The sequence below is a fragment of the Ylistrum balloti genome, unplaced genomic scaffold, assembly GCF_031769215.1.
Source record: "Ylistrum balloti isolate Yb309-2 unplaced genomic scaffold, AGI_CSIRO_Ybal_v1 Utg370060, whole genome shotgun sequence".
In the NCBI taxonomy this organism is placed as follows: domain Eukaryota; kingdom Metazoa; phylum Mollusca; class Bivalvia; order Pectinida; family Pectinidae; genus Ylistrum; species Ylistrum balloti.
Genome location: NW_026782108.1, coordinates 105,100 through 121,403, shown reverse-complemented (window position 1 = coordinate 121,403; position 16,304 = coordinate 105,100).

Genomic DNA, 16,304 nt, shown 5'->3' with positions numbered 1-16,304 from the left:
AAGGAACACAACCTAGCATAGTATTTAGTTTTTCTATAAATCTACACATTTTTGTTACAATTCTTGCATTGGATATATCAAGCAATCCTTGCATTCAAGTTTGACTTGAATAAGTGAAGGAACATTTTGGTTTATAGTTCGCTCTTATATATAAAACTGATTCACTTTGAAATTAAATGAATAGTGAATTTTTTCTGCAATGTCAGAGTTACATAAATAACGGGTTGTTTTCTTGATGAGGAATACCTAACCAACTTCCTATTGCTACAGATGAATGCCCATTTTAAGAAGGAAACTTACACATAAAGAGATATTTAATCGACATCATAGTATTTGAGAGCAAATATAATGTATTCATGGCTGGTTGAAATGATGATTTGGAACAAGCTATCACCTTTCTGACTTTTTTGTTGTGAAATCACATCCATTGTATATATCTTTCAATTGTGGAGCAGACTTGTATTAATTATTCTAATTATAGGGAAGTGTTCGAGAGATTTTACTGTGAAAGGAAACTGACAGAACATGTGACTCCATATCATGCAAAGTCCGATTTGGGAATCCAATTCCGGTCGCCTGGATAAGTATCCCGGCTGCTGCATCCGATCAAAAAATCAATGGATCCACAAAACAAGACAAAACATGCTACAAGATTTGCACTATATAATAAATGTTTATGTTGCATGCAAAAATGCTTTATTTGGTAGTACCAAAAACACCACGAAAATACCAACATGTCAACATATTAATAATCCAAACTCAAATTCAATAAACCAAAAGCACACTATGAACAAAAGAAAGATTTACTCGGAGACACCTGAGAGAGTACAAAGTGAATACGACCAGGTGTTTCGGAAAAGTCATCGTCTTGACCTTCATCAATGACATTATGCAGGCATTGATCACGTTCTCAAATGAGAACTAGGTATATAACAAAGGAACCATCAGGCAAAATCACGACCATCAAACCAGCTTCTAAACGTACGAAGAAATTGATTAATTCTCAATGAGATCCCTCTAACCCCCATAAAGCTACGATAAAGACCAATACGTTATTTGTAACAATAGTGACCGATAAAAGTGGTCGGGATTAATCCAGATTAACGGACAAAGCTATAGCGTAAAATTTTACTTTCCACTAAAGATGAAGGTATTTATAAAAGAAATTACTGCTATGTTATCTTGAATTATATACAGGTATGCTGACGCTAAGTAGGGGGAGGTACATTAACATAAGCATGATAGGTCAATGCCGGACAACAGCGGTCAAATAACCTTGGTTTTATGGCCAGTTTTATAGACTGTGTTTGTCCTTGGCACATTCCTGAATTTGTCCACTGAAGGTCGACAGAGTGATTGATTGTGATCAAATAAATAGCTATATATACAATCATTACATTGACAATAACAAACAAATGTGTATACTGGAAGTGATTTATCGCGGAAGCGATTGGGGTATAATTTATAAACAAGAGGTGCCATTATGAATATCATTTCGTAATGCATATTTCAGTGATAATCGGGCAATGCTAATTTAAATTTTGTATATATGATAGTTAACTATTCCTTCTTATATTTCCAAGAAAATCAAGGCGTCTACGGATCGACACACACAGGAAACACAGTCTAGTTAACCTAGTGTTTGGGCGTTCTCACAACAGTCATATGAGAATGGAAGACTTAGGACACCAACATATATGATAGGATCAGTTTATTGTAATCAGACCAATTTTCAATGTCTCGTTTGAAGAATCCTCCTTTCTTTAGTGCAGTGAGGTAGAGCAGGTATGTTATTTTCGTATCTCTTGCATAGATAAGTTGGTAGTAGAAGACAAATATCATGAATATGAAAAATATTAATAGTGTATAATTGATTTGCCACAAAGTATATAAGATATATATTACCACGTTTGTTACGAGGATATATTACAGGCTCATGTCATGTTTTGTATTTGAGATGATGTATTAACTCTGATGGATTATATCTTCTGTTGACCATTTTTAATTCATACATTAACATTTGATATATAGAAATTATGATATTTCGGTGCGACTACGCTATAAAAATTTCCTTTTGTGCGCCTATCGACTGTCTGGCATTAGCTGCTCTGATGGTATAAAACAACAATTAAGATACATTACAAATAGGAACAGGACGAGGCCACAGGTTAAATTATGTGCGCATCAATATGAGTCTGACGAAATACACTGATGGATCACTGATCAATGAAACAGGTAATGAATGAATCGTAACGTAACGTCATATGAATAAATGAATACGATAATCAGACAATGGTTTTAGGATACCTGATATATGCACCTCCATTTCATGAGAATTTCGAAGGATGAAAATTGGTTCTATGAACCGAACGATGAAGAAAATTCATTGCAAGTTGTGAATGTTTTCTTTTCATATTGATATAATTAAATTAAACCTCGGTAAGGGAGACAACTGCACTCCTTATCACTGATAAGTTTGGTTTATATTGTTTAACATCCTATCAACCTATATGTAACTAGGAAGGCCTCAAATTATATGCATGTTGAGTGCACGACTTCAAGTCGTGATTTGGGAGATTGCGTTATGTTCCTGTGAGACTCCTTGTGATAGTGTGGAACTGGGCCAGATTTGAAATAGTAGTGTTATCACACTGATGCGTAATGCCGACGACACCAAGCAAGACTCACAATCCGGTTAAACTATACTAGCAACGGACAAACAAGTCTCTTCCCGTCGTTTCTCTAGTACTTTGTGCATAGGACGTGATGAGCCATTCACCGTTAAACATTTTTTATTGGACTGTATTGACCTTCTGTCTACTCGAGAATGTTTTTATCGTAACATTACATGTCTAAAATCCCTTTTTGAAACTGTTGAGATTTGTAAAATTCTACATTACCTGAAAGATGGTGTATATAATAAACTATGACGTAGCATTTTAATCTTTTGTGTTAACATACCCATTTAAGATTTTTAACATTTGTCTTTTACCTTTTGGTTTGTTTAATGTAATTTCCTTTTGGATCGCTGTGTGTTTTACTGTTTGATGTCCCTAATGACCTTTTATGTGTTGACGGGCCATTAAAAATATAATAATAATAATTCTCTAGTACAAGGTTGAGTGTTAAACAAGGAGTGGAAATAACCATTGTTGTTAATTTCCTCGAATGATCAGGACATGTACATATATTTTTATAAATTTGGATAAGATACAGTAGAGCGATTAGTTGAACAGCATCATACTGCTGTTTCGACCTTCTAGGACTCGCCAGTGATGCTACTTCTTACAGCTGTTCCACCCGTCTATGATCCGTCGATGATGCTACATCATACAAATGTTTCGTCCTTCTAGGACTCGTTAGTGATGCTAAGAGCCTAAATGGTAAATATAGATGGCAAATGAGGACATTCCAGTCATCGAACGAGACGTGAAAAATCATATGGGGAGATACACTAGCCCTACCAATATGTAAATGTTCATTTGCACGAACAGACAACACCGCAATAAATGAAAACATAAATAAATAAAAATTTATAAATGTCAACGTTAACTTGCAATCAGGACCATAAAACAAATTTTAATCTAAGAGAATGCTTCGTCTATCACATAATACTTTTCTCCGTGTTATCCGTAATTGTTTTGTCTTGAAATCGTTCATGATCCCGTGACCAGAACAATTAAGGTGGTATGTAGGATAATTTCGTACTGCACTTTATATTTCCATCTAACTATTACTGATTGAAGGTTTATTTGACTTGCTTCATATTACACCAGCAGGTTTTTCATGAATTGAAATCAAAGGAGACATAATACAGATTAATAATATACTTCTATCAAAAATTAAGCGTTCTCTTAAGATCCATGACGTATTACTATTTAATGACGCGTGTATGCCATTTCAAGAACATGTTATGAACTATCCGCACTTAAATCATATTGTACTGAATTACAGTGACTTTATTCTCTAACATGCAACAAGTATATTTTTATGATAACGGCACCACCAATTAAAATTGGAAACCATTCCCACTATCAAAAATCTAGTTAACGTGACATTTTTTGGTCACGAAACTGAGAATTTTATCTAAGCTCTTAATAAATATGTTCCAACTTCTATATTATGCATTTCTTTCATACATTTTTTGTCTGTTTAATGTTTTTAACCAGTCCCCCCTATATTTCGTTTGTTTGTTTTTCGTTCACTTATCATTGATTTTAATAACATCTTTATAAATGGGCATTTCCTAAGAATGCATATCAATAGGTGTGAACTACTAACCGTTTGGTTTGCGCATGGCGCTCCATCCTGTAGGTCACGTTGTGTTGGGTACCCATGCCGCCACAAACTACGACGCCCTGGCGGATCTGACATACGGACAAAATACTGCTCCTCGCCGTATATTGAAGACACACACATTGTTATGAACAGTGTTAATATGTAATTCATATTGTTGAATTATTTAAACAAAATACAAGAAAAATGGAATTTCAAAATCCAATCACACACGAAAAATCTCAGTTACGAAACTGTTGCCTTCAAGTAAATATTGAAGTTTTGCGAATAATTTACATATATAGTGTTAAACTTCATCCTTCTCATAGAAATTGTGAACATTATGAAATATCATAGTTTAGCATATTTCACAAAATTGTCGAAAAACCGTAGCTCTGAAGTGTTTTCTAGGAAAAGTGAAATCGTATTTCCATAATATGCATTCATTCCATGTCGGTGTCTGGAAACTAAATAATTGCTTATAGGTGTCGGTTATAAATAAGTAAATCATGGCATATTATTAGTCTTCTGATGCGTTGTGTCGATAAGACTAAGACCCAATCATTGACAGGAAGGTTCCGCCCATCTGATGTATAGATTTATATATACATACTGTAGTCTGTTGTTCATGTCTCTCTCTTATGGCTGACGCTATCATTTGAATAATCACCTATGTAATTACCTGTAATCAACTACATACCTGTGATTATTACCTGTGAGTAAGAGGCAGGCATCCTAGGTCCACTTTGCCTGTTTAGTACAAATAGTTCGTTTATTGAGAACATGTATAAGACTTTTGAATCTGTTGACATATACGTGTATTTTTGTCATCCGATCCTCATTCTCTAACTTTATTTCCGTTATTTATTAATCAGTATTTCTTCCTATCATTTTTGTCATTTTGAAACATGAAATGTCTTAAATATATTCCATTACACGCTAAACCTTGGTGATGGAGCGTCCCCTTGTATATGTTGGTTTGTGTCCGAATGTATATAGCATATTGATAAATTCTTCACATTATTCAAGCACTATTCCTGATTTTGATTTCAATGATACTCGATGCTACGTCGGATAAATAGCTAGACATTAATCTTATTATCGCTTGCTAATCCGCATAATAATAAATATCGTTTTATGTCCTCTTAACAGCGATAGTCATTTCGGAATGTCTCCCTTGTATGCAAGGTGATTTGTGGGAGGCTGCGATATGGTCGTATAAACTCGTCGTAATAGTGCGGAACTGAATCAACCTTATAGTGCCTCCAAACTGACGTATACTACCAAAGACATCCAGTTGCACACCCAACTCAGTAACTGAAACAGGCATGACAAGTCGTTAAACTACCATAGCAATCGGCGTTAAGCTCGAGTTTCAGAATGAAGGAATTACTTCACCGCATTATACTGTAAAGTCATACGCTCATATAAAACTGAAATCCAGAGAGACCTAGAGGCCTTAACGGTCACCTTAGATAAGCAATTATCAATATAAAGATTAGTTTTATAGAGTGTCATGAAACGGAAATTGTGACACTGAATATAAACAATGTCAATACATGCATACCATCAAAACTTTCATCCTCTACTGATCACTTTCATAAGTTATTTCCAGTAGGAAATAACAAACGTTATGCTCAAAAATACAATTTTTCTATGAAAATTACAGTAAATTCTAAAAAAATATTCCTCCCGTGGAAGAAATATGAGACTCATTTTGGTAATTAAAGTACCATATCTGGATTTTAAGAAGACGATTGTTGAAATTTAAGTCAATTTTACCCGTTTTGGCGGTCAGCCAGGATGAAAATAGGCATACTATCAAGCCATCATCCTTCACTCATAATTCTTACCAAGTTTAAAATATTTCCAATGAAAATTACTCAAATCAATCTAGTTTTCATATATAAATTGGATCAAGGGTTTTTGCAAAGAAGTAGAAAGTGTTCAATTGTTTTACGGACGCACGACGCCGGATGCACGGTACTGAAATAGGTCATCATGACACTTTGTCTCAGATGACCTATCAATTGGTTAAACTTCCCCCCGGTATTTACATTCAGTAGGTACAAGAAGGCACATTATGATAATCTAAGGCCGGTCCTAAAAACAAATAATTTAAAAAACTCTCATAAAAAAATCAAAAACAAAAACAAACAAAAACATCTGCAGAAACTAAACGCAAACAAATCAATGCTATTTAACAAAGGAAGTTAACTAAAACAAAAATGTAAATCTTGGTCGATCCAAGTAACTAATGACACGTTCTCGGTACAAAAATGATAACAGTTAAAAAAGTTTATCATAGGGGCTTGAATATTTACATCTTATAAAAAAACGAAAGTGAGATATCCTCCAATCTCAGAATAACCGAGATAATGAAACTTAAACAAATCAACAAATTTAACATGACGCAAAAACCCAAGATAAATGAGATCATAATGTTGATATTTTCTTTATCATTCATTCGTCATTATCACTTACCGTGATGTAAACTTTTACACAAATATCTGATATGTGTAGTACAGTTGACCTTGATAACCGACATATTTCCGTTTATATGAATAAGAACAATAGATGGATCTACGTGAGATATTGTGATAAAACGTAGACATGTAGAAGTGATTGATTCGAACAAGGTAGAGGGTGGAGGGCGTTAGCAAGATTTCCGTCTCCGTCAATATTTACTATGAATACATAATCTATAAAACGGATAAATAACAAAATATCAACAAATTTTTTATATGTTTGTTTACAATGGTCATTCAAAAGAAAACTTTATACTCGTGCTACAGTAATTGAGAAATTAAAAATACAACACAATGTTTGAGGCGAGACATAATGTACACTATTCAACTGAACACACTTTAAATAAGAATTAAGGAAATACATTATCATTTTGTAAGGTATAAACGAGTTTTAAAATCGTTCTGTCACAGAGGTTTTGTTCATGAAGTAATGCATTTTGGGGTACTACGAAACGGTTTTGATTTGAACATCGAATGGTAGACTGAACAACTTTGATATCAAATGTAACGATAATGACACGTACTTTTGTCAAAACAGCAATGCTCTTGTATCGGGGTTTAGTTTGATTTGTGTTTTACCACCTCACACCAAGTGTTACAACGGTGGCTATGGTTCTTGAAGCAGCCACTCAAGGGCCTTATTTTACAATATCATATCCTGGACATAGTAACACGATACCTCGACCGGTACTGAACAAAAATGTGTACTTTCTAAACGGAAACCATTACAAATATAGTCTCAAAGACGGATATGTTTGAAATAACTACAAATTGTGTACATTATATGAAAAAATATTACAATTATCGTAACGGCCCGTCAACACATGAAAAAAGGTCTTTAGGGTCATCCACCGGTAAAACACACAGCGATCCAAATATCACCAACTAATTAAAAAGGTAGGGATTCACGTAAGTATTGGCATACACGAGTTCAATCAGACTGAAGTCTTTATTTCTCAAATACGTCAGCTACTTAATTTGCAAAAGCGATAGTAAGAATTATGATGGAGAAAACAGTATTTGGTAGGAGTGACTTTGATAAATAGCAATGATGTCGTCAATAATAATTAAATTTTGTCTAGTACAAAAGTTTGAATTGCTCTATATGGAAAGTGTTGCTATGATTGATATTGATAACTACCGTTTATAAGAGCAGTTATCACGTTTTTATGTGAGCCTTGTATCGAACGACTCTTATGATTGTAAGTTGTTAATTCGGGGATCAGTTTTTGTTCTTGCACAGTTTGACCTTTCATTGTTTCCTTTATTTTTGTTATGTATTTTATGAAATTTGAAAAAAATTCTCCATACAAGATAGTAATTTTAGAAAAAAAACCAAAAGGCCTCTCAAGAAATCGCAATAAAAAAATTGACAAAAACCAAGAAGGTCGCCTGTCGGCCATCTCGTTTTTTTCAGATCAGATAATACAAGACCAAAGGCAAAACTACATATGAAATTTGATAATTATATATCATGTATTTCTCTAGAAATAAAAACAAAAAACAATCTATGTCTTTCCAAAATAAAAATGGCCGCCTGTCAACATAATGACATCGACTTTTTTCAAACTTCTCACTGGTCAGCTTTACTTCATAATGGTATAAAACATTTACCAGTTATATTGATCGAAAAGATGTCGAAATCTAGACAGCGTAGTGCACCATCTCCACAATTATAGAAATGTCATATTTATCATTTTTTTTGTTTGACCTTTCTTATGATGAATAAACTGCTTTAGTGTATAGCATTATATTTAAATCACGTTTGCAAACTATCTCGGATACTTTGATATGGATCAATCGCTAAATTTCCTGTTCTCGTTATGACATTTTAGTACGGCATACATCCAGGTCATAACAAACACTGCTTGCGCTACAATGCCGAAACAGGTTTTTTCCCAAACATTACTTGATAAATTGTCTTAGAAGTTTTTCAGCAATATTTTATCCAAGTCTCTGCACGTAACACATACGTTAGTAATTATTAGTAGATCATATTTAAACATACAATGTCTATTGTTCGCACGCAAACAATAATTGATACTTGTGTAATTAACATTGTGTGATTGATGGTCCTGTGAAGATAGGAATGTTGGTCATTGGTGTAAATATCTACATATCTCTGTTTTCCCGAAGTCATTATCGTAGATCTGCGTTCAATCATACATTACGTATATCTCGCCGTTTTGTTTACTTGTTTTTAAATAAATCGACCCTTTTAGAATTTGTAACTAATAATAAAAGATTAACGTTCATTAACTGTTCAGGGTAATTGTACGGTATGTATTAGAAGATATCATATTCTATATTTATTGTTTTTTTTCTTTGAGTCTGTTTGTAAATTATGCATTTAGAAAAGTGAGTTAAATATAAAATAATTAATAACCAAAATCGATAACTATCACTATAATTACTTTCAAATGCACTCAAGCATTTGACTTGTTACTTAAATCGTTCAACGTTTATAACGTCATATTGATTATAAGTGTGACAGATAAGGTTTAAATCTTCATGTCAATGAATCGTACTATAAACATCTTTACTGATTCATGGGAGGTCGACTTATGTATAAGTGTAATGAAGTATATACATCTTATGTGTATAATTGATGTACAGTTCGTAATAACAGTGTGACGTCACCTGAGCTACATTTATCTTATTGATTGAGGAACTAATGTACACAAAAATGCATTGATTGTTCAATGTGATTAATGCAATAATTTCAAACTATTTTTAGTCCCTCTTTTAATTGGATAAGAAAAAGACCATTAACAGCCACATATTATTAAATTGTTAATTATTAAATGAAACTTTGACAACTGGTTCACTCGGTGTCAGTATAATATGACTGTTTTTGTGTGTGCTGGAAGCCGTTGTTAAACGTCCCATCCTTGTAATGGTGCGGAGCTGCAGCCGACTTCAATCAGATTGAAATATGCTATCGAAGATTAAGTTATGTTAAAGGTTTTATCGGTATAAAACTTCGGGCCCAATCAAGATTCTAATTTTACTTTACTAGACGAACAAGAGCAAACATCACAAAACAACATTCCTCCGAAGGGTAGACTTTATAACAAGAAAAATTGTAGAATTTTTAAGTACCCACAATAATGCGAGGTTATATATTTATACCTACCTCGCCATGAGACAGCGTTCCCTTGACCTTCATAAATTAACGGTAAGCGATAATGAACTGTCATTTGTTTTGTAGCTATGATAATATGCGGTTAATGGTTAGATGTATTGACGTCAACTGTTTGTAAAGGTTTGTCCCATTTGACTTTGATTTGTGTAAACCTATTTAATCTTATAAATTCATCGATTGATATTACCTAGTCATGCATAACCCCTTTTGGAATTTTGAATTATATTGATAATTGAATTTTTTTCCGAATTAAATATTACATTGTGTAGATCCTTGTTTTATCACATTTGCATATTTTTACACAGTGACTTATTAACAAAATGTAAAAAAAAACGTTAAGTAAAAAATATGAAATATGAAAAGTGAGTGTCATGAGCGTCTCCCATATCTAAATGTAACCTCTGTGTTGGCAGGTTTTGTCCCATTTCTCTACGAAGCATCATCATTCTTATACTATATTTTATATTGGATTACTAATCATTATTTGGTATAAATATGGGCTAAATCGGTGAAGAGTTCAATAAGATATAGTGTACATAGACGAACGCGCAGACAAAATGATGACTTCCCCGTCAAATCTAACTGGGGGTATGATTATTATGTTCAGTAAGTAAATAAACATAAAGACGACATTCAAGACTAGAAAACAATATTGATTAATTCATGTATTGCATAAGTTCTTGTTTTACCAATTTATAATTTATTTTGCAGTTTTATTAATCCAGCTGTTTCGGCTGTTCATTTTCAGAAAACCTGTGAATGACCTTTAATGTGTTCACGGGCTGTTATTCTTTGAAAAATATATGTTTACAGTATGTATATGCAAATGGCGTTATACGCTGTCTATGGCTTGAGCGAAGAGAACATCCGCACTTCCTTAAAAAAGGATCAGGGTGAAGCGAGATGGCACCATACGCGACACCAACACTTTCGCGCTTACTTTTAACACTCCAATCTTACCAAAACGTGTCAATGTTGGCTTCGAAGATGTTGGTGTGAATGTATACATTCCAAAAGCACTTCGATGCTTCGGTCGTTCCAAATTAGGTCATCATTCAGATAACTGTAAAAAATCCAAGAAAATTTGTGCTAAATGTGGAGTTGCGGATCATGGATCGGCAGACGGTGCTTGTGATGGTCGAGCTCACTACGCGAACTGTGGTGGAAGGCATCCAGCATATTCCAGAGATTGCTTTACGTGGAGCTGGAAAAAAGAGGTCCTTCACGTCAAGTACACAAAAAACATTACTTTTCCCGAGGCAAGGAAGATTGTTGAAACGCCTGTGACGGGTCCATCCTATGCCAGTCGTGCATAGGTTGGTATTGCGACCGTGGGGACCCGTGATGCTGATACACAGACATTTGATGTAGGAACACAGACTGACATGGCAAGCGACAATCTTTCTGGCCTTCGGCCTGCTGCATCAAAACCTTCTTCTACACAATCATCGCGATCACTACCATTACCATCAGAACAGATTCAGAACCCTCAATCCCCATCAAAACCAGCTTCCAGTACTCACAAAATGAAAAATCAGCCCAAGCAGAAAATTAAAATTTCATCAGAGAGAAGGAAATAAGGGTCTGATGACCCAATTCACACCTTCAACAAATTCGGCTCTCTGGGGGATATGGCGTACCAGGTAGCTACTATCAAATCCTCCAAGATCTCTATCAAATTTGTCAAACCACTTAAGGTTAAACAAACAGTCATTATAATTAATGATCCACCACTTATCTCTATGTTAGTAATAATGGATACAATAATACAATGGAATTGTATAGGTCTTCGGTCAAATATTGATGAAATTCTTCGACTGTCTCGTGAACACAACCCAAGTGCAATCAGCTTCAGGAAACGCTCATCAGAGCTGAGAAAAATATCAATTTCAGAAAATATGCATTGTTCAATTATTTCGGCCTGTTATCGACAAAGCAACCGGTGGAGTTGCTATCCTGGTTGACAACCAAGTTCCTCACAGAAATAATACAGACCTCCAGGCAACTGCTGTTAGTGTTACGCTCCATAGAACGCTTACAGTATGCTCTTTCTATCTCCCTCCTAACAATCAATTAGACGAACTCCTATCGCAACTTTCCCCCATTCATACATTTTGGTGACTTTAATAGTCATAAAAAAAACTTTGGGGTTCACTCGACACTAATGATAGAGGAACAAAAATTGAAAATAATTATATTGGAAAATAAGCTGTCTAATAAATCGCCAGGTTATTGTAATCCTCTTCTGGCAATCCAAATCTGTCTCTTTGTGGTGTACCCATTCCGGTTGAGCAAACCAAATTCCTAGGTGTAATATGCGACATGAAGTTGTCTTTCCTTCCACATATTAAATACCTTGATGCCATATGCCTTAAGGCACTGACTATTCAAAGGGTGGTACCCCACACCGGTTGGTGAGCTGATAGACAAGTTTTGCTAAGACTTTATAGAGCTCTCATTAGATCAAAATCTAATAATACGGTTACATGGTGCATGGATCTGCTAGACCTGCATATCTCAAATTATTAGACACTGTTCATCACCAAGGTCAACACCATTCAGCTAAAGTCAAATCCATAAAATCCTACTTTTTCACTTGTGTTTGATACGAAATGTAAAACTTTGTTTCAAAACAAACCTAAGATCATTCCACCATTCAGTATTCGAATTGCCGGTGAATTCACAATAATTTTTTGTTAGTCCTAATTTGAGGAGTTTCAATATTTCTAAATCAGGTCTTTTTGGGCAAGGGTTATCTGACCTTTTTTGGGCTACTGCTTTAGGACCGTCTTTGTTATCGATAGACATGCTATCAACATCTGAACTGATTAATAGGCTGTTTAGTGGAAAAACGTGCTTTTTTATATAAGCTGGGTGTTTAACAGAAAGTGGAGCCAAAAAATGGTCAATGTATTCAGAAATTCTATATGATTCGCTTTCTACATAAAAAATAATGGGCCTCCCGGGTGGTTTGGAAAAGGGTTTGAACCATTTATCGGGTGGTTTATGGATTGTGGGTAAAACATAAATGTGTCTAGGTTTGAGATTTTCTTTGGGACTGAGATATTGAACTTGTTTTTTACTCAAAGATTTGTTTTTCTCTAACATTTTAGAAGATTTTTAGACGTTCGATGCTATTTTGTTGATAGATAGTGGTCTCAAGGTTTTTATAGTGTTTAGGGTGGTTGAGTTGTCTCTCCACCTCCGAAATGTAATCTGATTTTTCTAAGATAACTGTGGAAGAGCCTTTGTCAGCTTTTAAAATATTTATGGATTTGTCGTTTCGGAGTGATTTAATGGCATTTTGTTCCTGCTCTGTTAAATTACGGATTTCTTTTACAATTTTGGTGTTGGATAGGTCATTAAAATACTATTGACCGAATTCTGGTTGCTTAGTGGCGTAGCCGAATGTGGGGGTTGCCAATCACTTTTGCCTACAAGGAGTTTTCCTTGACTGGTTGGAGGTTTGTTGTGGAAAAAAGTTCATAATTTTAATTTTGCGACCGAAGTCAGAAGCCGATTTTTGGAGATGAATTCTAGAAGCAGTTTTGGTGTTGGGATGAATTTGAGGCCCTTATCTTATAAATCTAACTCCGGTTTAGACAGAATCCTAGAACTTAGGTTGATAGTGTTCGGAGATTGATCCTGGTCTACCCCTTAAGGATCTAAGCAAAACAGCACGACATTTTTTGGCCTTAGAAACCCAATGGTCGACTAATTCATTGGCCATGGGCTCTGACCAATAAATTCCGTCCGATGTAAACCGGAAACCCCAAGGGATACGGCTGTTGTTAAGATATTTGTATTTAGTCGAAAAGGCCTTTCTTTTGGAATTTTTTAATTCCTGATTTAATTTTTGAATAGCATCAGCTTCCCTTGGATATTTAGTGGCCAGATTGTCCGAAATGGGCATGATGGTAAAAAAAAGTATCGTGCTGCATGGATACAGCTGATTAGGACCTGACGAAGGAGGTATAGATCTTTGAACACCTCATTCATGTTCTCGGACGATCTATCATTGTTGCCAATGTTTAAAACTACATGAGTTTGAAGTTCTGGGTGCTTGTAATTTTTGAAAATATCAATCAGATGCCTAACTTTAGCCCCCGTTAAAGATTCAACCTGGACGTTCGGATCAGAACACTGTGAGATACGAGAGAGGTAAGAAGCCCCAATCCCTAGAATCGGCTTTCTAATGGCGGGGAGACGCCAGTCCGATTTGTTGAAAGTGTTTGGGTAACGGTTTAGGATACAGGTCGAGCCCGTATTCTTCACCGTCTTTGTTACTTGTGCATAAGTTGGTGAGGAAGGAGAAGTTGGAGACGGAGGAGAGGGTGGTGTGTAAGTGGGTTTTTTGTTAGGTTTTTTAGTTTTAGGTCTAACAGAAGGAAGGGGTGCCGGGTGGAGTAGAAGGAGAGGTAGGTGAAAACACCCGCTTACGCTTTGAGGGCGTAATCGGGGAGTGAGTGGGCGAGACTGTTATAAAGCGGTTGCAAGTAGGGATGGGAGTTGGGTTAGATTTAGTTGTGCGGTTAGAACGACGACGTGTTATAGTAGAAAAAGTAGAATGGTTTGGTGAGGGAATAGAATGATTAACAGGTGGGGTAGAGGTAGAGACTGAGAGAATCGTGTAGAGCAAGATTTAGGGTTAGAAAAGTGAGGGCTGGGTTTAGAGTGCTGACGAGGAATATGGGGAGGAGCAGGAGAGGTTGGTGTTTCATCCGATGCAGATAGACAATATGCGTTTGGGAGGACTGTCCTGAATTTCGTGATCGTATCTTCACGAAGCTTTTTTCCGTAATTTCTTTGTTGTTTTCATCCAAATTTTGGGCTCTAAACGATCCTAAGAGTTCCGAAATTTTGATACGATAGTGTTTAATCATCGTATCGGCTACAAATGTTGCCCAGGTATGATGTAAATTTCGTAATTTGCCGAATAAAATTTCATAAGGGAGAGCCGGTTTAATGAATTTCGTTAAGTTGTTAATCTGTCTCTGATATCCACGAATTGGGGTGCCGCCTGCAGCTTGATCTAAAAGTGTGCTTATGCGATGGAAGGCCTGAATCATTTGCTATAAGAGCCGAATGTAAATGGCGTTCGGGTTTTGAGGTTTTTGTTCTTTTTGTTTTCTAGAACGCCATTTTTTCAAGCTGAATGTGGCTTAGAGAGAATGTGGAAAGAAATAGGTTGGTTAAAAGAAGAGGGTTGAAAGATAAAAATAAAATTTAAAAAACAACAACACGAGAAGGTATAAGTTTGTTTTGAAAAAGTAGGTCTAAATTCCTAACAAAAAGCATTATTTTTTTAAAAATATCGACAAAATTGTAAAATTTCAAAAAAAGTGGTGACAAAATGCTAAATCTCCTGAACAGGAATGAAAAGATCAGTGGTACATGTATAAGAACAACAAAGAGAGCAATGAACTAGCACTAGAAAAGCACTATATCACCTGAAAAATAGACGAAATTGATTAATACATACATAAAAAACCAATTATACGAAAATACAATACAATCAAAAAGCTACCGTCTACTTACCACGACTAGTTTCATCTTTGCAGACTTCTTCAGGTGGTAGGCAGTGTTAGGGTTGGTTATGGTTTATGGTTAGGGTTAAAACACAAATAATTGGTTTTTGTAATTTTTTTTATTTTTCAAGATTTTTCAGTACATATACGTAACACGCACGCACGCGCGCACACACACACACACACACACACACACACACACAGGTGATGAGGAAAAGAGAGAATAATGGGGGGCAATAATTAGCTAGTATCAAGAGAGAGACAGAGAGACTGAAGGAGAGGGGGTGGTGGTGGTGCTGTGCTAGAGAGGACATTTAAGTAAATTTCTGTTAAACCACAAAGGTATTTTCAAAAAGATATTTTCTGTTAATTTTGTAACCCCCTCAGAATTGTTGAAACTTACTCATGCTTTAAAGACATCCTTCCAAAATTAGTTTTTACAATTATTCTGACACTCTTGGATATAACCAATACCACATGTACATAGTTTGTGTAAATCAAAATATGAAAACGAGTTGCCACTTACCTGCTTTATGAAATAACCTTCTTATGCAACCCAGGTTCAGTGAATCTATAAATAACCTAATATTAATCGTTTTTGAGACCCTGTTCATGATAATGCTGGGTAGTGACATCTCTTTGCACTTTGTCTATCTTACTATTCCATACAAATTATCGAGAGATTTTGCAAGCAATGTTCGTCGGGGTTAGGTATAGATATAAATAAATGATTTAATTGCGATAGCAGTAGATATTTTATTAAAACTATTTTCCCAATAGGTGTGAGGTATCTTCTACTCCAGGACATAATTAGTGTTTTCAATATAA